Here is a 6362-nt window from a genome sequence, read left to right as displayed (position 1 = left end):
GGGACGGCTAGCGCAGATAGCTGTCGTGTAGCTTTGCGCAAAATTCAAAACACACCTTACAAACTAATCATTTAAAAACCTCCCTACCCTCTTTTGGCCTTGTGCGGCCCACCTGCCGCCCCACACAGCCTACGATGTTTTTGCTATACATGAATAGCGACTGCGCGAGCGTTTAAAACTGTTGTTCTTCTTGTGATGGCGGTGGAGCGGCAGTGTTTGATGTCGGTTATAACCAGTCTAGGAACTAAAGCGCGCCCTCTATACTCTCAGAACACCAACAATCAATCACCGCGGGTTTTCTATACAAAACAGCTACATCATGGGTCGGCATAGTTCTTAAACCACAAATAATAAAATACACAAACAGATAAAAATCAACTCGCAAATAGACAACATCAATAGTTCTGATGGGTTTTTCAGAAAAATCCAGTAAGTTGGACTTTTTTGTTTTATCTATATTCATAATTGTTTTATTAATCGACAGTTTCAGATGTCATCCCTAAAATGGGGGGGGGGGGTTACCTTATGCTTCCGTTGTAAAATAAGTTTATCATGTGGACAATTTCTTTTTCTTTTTTTGCACAATCTTATTAATAAAAGTTGAGAACAATTACGAAAATTCATTTGGGTGCAACGAAATAGTTCTTCAAATTCACAAACACGAAAAAACAAAAATATTTCGCTTCCCTATACCTTCTACCGACTTACCTTCTAACTTGACATTTTTCAGTTGCTATAGTGCGTGCTCGTGTTATCATTTATTCTATATTTAACATTTCCCTCTATGCCATTAGTTCTAAGTAGTCAACAATGAGCCTTAAAGAGACTAACACGCAAGCTGTGCTTGCGAGTTTTAGTTTCAATATTGATCGTACCTACTGAAGATTGGCTGGAAATATGTTGAGACTTTATTTCAGCTTTAAAAGGTAAATAATAGCAATGCATCACGGCGGTAACATATGAATATGTTTTTGTTTCAATTGTTCAAGTGTTTAAACTCTTTATTGCATGGACGAAGGCTGCTTGGAAACTGAATCACCCGAATAGTAAATGAAAATAATCGCGAGTTAGAAATAATATATATATATTGTGTGATTGCTACCTGAAGCAACATTTTGTATATGACTAACTGCAACTGTAAGAATAATATGTTATATATATATATGATAAATTAAGAATGAATTTTACTCCATGGTATCGGATAAAGCAAGTAATCATTTTTTTAGAAACATATTTTCCATTAAAAAAACAAAAAACGCTACATTTCGCTAGATTTATCTGTCATCGTCAAGTGGATATATTACGTGTTGCGGAATCAACAGCGATACTACATCGATAAGTAACGAAATATGAGCAATTCAAACACAACTGTTAAATACGGAAAAAGTGAAATATAATTTTTCACTATTTAACAGCTATCTTTGTTTTTGGTATACTATCAAAATTAGATCAAACGTCTACGTCATTAAAAGGTCAATAATTTTTTTTTAAAAATGTTTGTTTGTAATTAAGCACAAAGCTACACAATGGGCTATCTGTGCTCTGCCAATCACGGGTATCGAAACCCGGATTCTAGCGTTGTAAGTCCGCAGACATTCCGCTGTGCCACTAGGGGGCGTTTTTAAAAAATGGATCTCAAGTTGCACTCATTATATTCATAAATAAAGGTTAAAGGATAATAGAGACTGGTTTCGATGCCGTGGTGGGCAGAGCACAGATAGCCCTTGTGTAGCTTTGTGCATAATTAAAAAACAAACAAAATAAAAAAATGAAAGTAAGAGGAACAAAATATCTAAAGTATAAACATTAAGTTTTATTGTATATATATATATATATATATATATGTGTGTGTATGTTTATTACGTAAACCATTCTCCATTTTAAATATGATTTCACAACAGAAACACTCGAATATGTGAATTAGACTAGACTGGACACAAAAAAAAGAGGAGAGTGAGAGAAAGAAGAGGAAGTCAATGAACTTCCGTTTGTCTTCTGTTACTCCGCACACTCGAAGCTCGGTTCATTCGGTGGGGAATTTAACACATCACGAACAAAAACGCATACATGAGAAACACGAAAAATGAATTTTCTTCATAACAAAAATAACATGCTTTAGGACTTAAATATATTGTACCGCGAAGTGGAAACGGTTTCTGCTAATTTCTTACTTTTATCTAAGTCACACTAATCACTCACTGTATGCTCCCTCCCCAAGGAAACGCTGCATTTGGGTGGTCTTTTCTTCACATGGTTTTGGTTGTGCTACAGGATTTTCTGTTTTTAAGTTGCAGAAAGGCGCATTTTCTTCGTTCCTCGAAATCAGTTCTGAACTATCTTACTGATCACGCCATCTATCAAATATTTTAGCTTTATCAAGCTTTGTTCATGCCTAAACCATTTTCTAATTATACCCCACTAAATTATTTTCATAACAATATACACGATTTTATTGTTACAATCACCTTTTTTTTGCTTGTCGTCTTGGACACCAATGTATTATTTACATTTATTTTTATATCTTCTCGTCTTTCTTATTTATACATTCATCTGCCTCGGCGTATAATTAATTACACTTATATTGCCTGCATAATTTGTACATAAAGTTATCTTGCAAACAACATTTTATAAATACTTTCTGTAATACTTTACTCGGCATCTATCAACATTTTACTCAACAACACTAGAGTCAATTTTTAATCAGGTAAAATAAACACGAATTATGAGAAAATTATATACCGGCTTCCCATCCCTTCCCCCTTCCCGGTCTATATGTAATATATTTCTACAAGTCTAATAGATTGAAAATATAAAACAATAAAAATAGTGTGCGTGTTTATAGTAAAAATACATCGGGCTATCTGCTGTGTCCACCGAGTGGAATCGAACCCATGATTTTAGCGTTGTAAATCCGTAGACTTATCGTTGTCCAGCAGGGGACCAAAGGCAAAGCGGAAAGGTGTATTGAAGTGCAGACCGTCAGTCTCGCATTATCAGCGTAATCTAGATAGCCACTATTTAAAAGGAAACATCATCGGACTTTTTATTCCGTAGATTTTTTTAAAACATATAATAGTAACCAGACGTATTGGTCTCAACTTGACACACACACACACAAAGAAAATTAGTAGCATGACAAAATTTTAGGAAAACAGCAAATTAATTTACGATCACTATAACTTGGGTCACGAATGTTTTCTCTACCTGACCACATTTGTAAAATATTGGTCTCAATACCTTAACCGTTGGGGTCACTTGTTAATCAAATTATTTTCTCAGTTATTTACTACATCAAAATGGTTTGTGGGGTCTGTGACTCTTTGGTAACAGAGTTCATAATAACATTTGATTCACAAATAAAAAAATGAATACAAAATATGCCATCAATATTTTAACTAATCCTGCTAATTATATAGAATATATGTGATTTTTACACGATTTAGCAATTCTGTACACTCGGTTGTATCTCAGGTGCAAACGATATATCTCAATGCAATGCAATAAGTGGACCTACTCGTTAGTGAACGGTGTGTAACCAAGATTGAAGAAGACAGTATTTCACAGTATTTATCTAGAATTGTTTGTGTGTTTGTAATTAAGCACAAAGCTACACAATGGGCTATCTGTGCTCTGCCCACCACGGGTATCGAAACCCGGATTATAGCGTTGTAAGTCTGCAGATATACCGCTGCGCCACTGGGGGGGGGGGAGGCTTTATCTACAAAGAACCGAAAACTTGCGAACAAGTTGGAAGACGTTGTAGTGGCGGGGATACATATTCTTCTGAATAAGTGTCCAAAAAGTAAGGGGAATATTTTTGAACATTTGGGAGTAATTGTGGGTCGTAGAGTAAAAGAGGAATGGGGAATAAATGAGTAGAAAAAATGGGAAGAAAATAGAAGAAAGAAAAGCAGAGAAATGGGATAAATAGGGGAAACAAAACGATATATTGACGTAATTAATTGGCGCTGTTGTCAACCGGTCAAACAGGGAAAAAGCAGGGAAGAATTCTATGAGCTTCAATTGAGGTTAAATGAAGAATATTTCGTCCTGTATTATAGGTTTGCTGAAAAGTGGGTTTAAGTATTTCACAGGAACAATTGAAATAAAAGCTGCTACTAGTAAAGGAAAGAAATGGTATACTATTACATTATTTACGGGAAGTTTCTTTAATTATATATTTGTTCTTAAAATAACCCGATCGCTTATTATCCTTTACATATTGCGTTTTTTTTTCTTAACTGTGAACGCTTAGCGATGATTTTCATATAATTTTTGCGTATTTTTTGCCTTTTGTGTATTTTTATATCTATCCTGTATGACATTATGTGCGGTAAAATGTAACATTGTGGAGAGCCTACGTGTGAGTGTAATGTTGCTTGTTTCCAGAATCTGAAGTAATCTCAAAGACATGATAGACAGTATATTTTGTACAGATTGAACTCAAAGCCTTAAAACTAACGATTTCTGTTCACTACTCTTTCCACTCATTGAACTCAAAGCCTTAAAACAAAGATTTCTGTTCACCAGTCTTTCCATACATTGAGCTCAAAGCCTTAAGACTAAAGATTCTTTTCACTATTCTTTTCGTACACTGAGCTCAAAGCCTTAAAGCTAAAGATTTCTGTTCACTACTCTTTCCACTCATTGAACTCAAAGCCTTAAAACAAAGATTTCTGTTCACTAGTCTTTCCATACATTGAGTTCAAAGCATTAAGACTACAGATTATATTCACTACTCTCTACAATAATTGAACTCAAAGCCTTAAAACTAAAGATTTTGTTCACTACTCTCTCCATAAGTTGAGCTCAAAGCCTTAAGATTACACATTCCGTTCACTACTCTTTCCATACATTGCACTCAAACCCTTAAACTAAATATTTCTGTTCACTACTCTTTCCATACATTGAGCACAAAGCATTAAGACTACAGATTCCTTTCACTACTTTTTACATATATTAATTAATTAAGCCCAAATCTTTAAGTTTAAAACTACAAATTTCTGTTCACTACTCTTTCCGTACCCAGTGTCTACTGCAAATATTGTATCGAAAGTATCAATAAGTAATATTTTGTTTATTTAAACAAAGTACTTTTTTCTTATCTTCGACTATTATTTACTCGGAGCAACAACAAAAACCGTGTCACATCACGCTAACGATACTAGTTTATCTCTTTCATTTTATCAGCGCAAATTTCCGGTTGACTATCGATATTTTATACAGGGTTATGAAGCGAGAGTGGCACAGCGCCCTCTCGACAATGAATCAAAAATGAAGATCTAAAAAGAAGCACGTGACACGAGTTAGTAGTTCCCGAGGTTTACGGTGTTAAAGAGTAGATTGCAAAACAATAGAAAGTTGTTAATATGACTGATAGGTTAAAGAAATAAATCTAAGTTGTCATATTTTAAAAATAACATGAATAATTATTTCAAAAATATGATATTTTAGAATTGTTGTTTGTTCAAATCTTACATTAGGGTCTTAAGTTCAATAGAATTACAAATAATGTTACTTTTACAACTATAAACGTTAATCTATTACGGGCTTTATTAAAATGATTAGTTCAACGTTTGGTGTTTGAGAAACATTTTCTGTTACGTTCACCATTACTTTCGTGTCAGTGCTAAACTTTCAGCTACCACATAACAAGAAGTGAAACTTACATAACTAAACACTTACCTCTTAGTCTCGAGTATTTTGATTGAAAGCCTTCGTTCAGTGCTGATGTAACCAATGCATTTTATAAATTATAGTAGTTAGCTAACACAATTAAGCAACTGTATTTGTTTTACTTTTGTTTGAAACTCAGTGACTATGTATTAGCACGTAAGACACACGTGTTACCTATTCCTCAACTCTATTTCTACTAGCATTAGCTTACAGTACAGGATCGGTACTACACCGTAATCTTTTATAACTAATACTTCAACATTTCAAGCAAACATTTTTATCTTCGTGAGCTTACAGTGTCGTCGTCGAGTACAAACGTTGCTACAAAAATACTCGTGAGTTATAACCGTTGACACATGTACTCCTTTTCGACATAAACAAACAAAAAATAACAAAACAGCAGTAACACCGCGATGAGACAAAGTAAGGTTTTCCGTCACAAGTGGCGTCCTTCAGTGCTTGAGCTCGAGCCATGTCGATTTTCCCCGTGACGGATAAATCCGTTAGCAACACAAGCTTGAGTGACAGCAACAACGACCAATTGGCGGTGGATCGGGCGTGTCATGATTAATTTTCGGTGAAATTTTTGACCTTCTTAGTTTTTATGGGTAACTAACCGCAGGTACGAAGTGTCTATACGATCCCTGATTATCACAGAAGTACCATACAGGATTAGACCTCTCCTA

The 6362-nt window shown here is 34.7% G+C and overlaps 1 protein-coding gene across 1 annotated transcript in view; it reads right to left on the bottom strand.

The window, feature by feature from the left end:
- The window catches only part of LOC106466138 (zinc finger MIZ domain-containing protein 1-like), a gene marked incomplete at its 3' end in the record, with an annotated part of 200929 nt that extends 194769 nt beyond the window's left edge, over positions 1-6160 (bottom strand). Inside the window, exon 1 of the mRNA XM_013926382.2 lies at positions 5686-6160. The remainder of the gene's footprint in view (positions 1-5685) is intronic.
- Positions 6161-6362: the final 202 nt, after the last annotated feature.

Source organism: Limulus polyphemus, unplaced genomic scaffold, assembly GCF_000517525.1.
Source record: "Limulus polyphemus unplaced genomic scaffold, Limulus_polyphemus-2.1.2 Scaffold72, whole genome shotgun sequence".
NCBI lineage: Eukaryota > Metazoa > Arthropoda > Merostomata > Xiphosura > Limulidae > Limulus > Limulus polyphemus.
The sequence above is the reverse complement of the archived record's forward strand: the minus strand, read 5'-3'. Positions and strand labels throughout refer to the sequence as shown.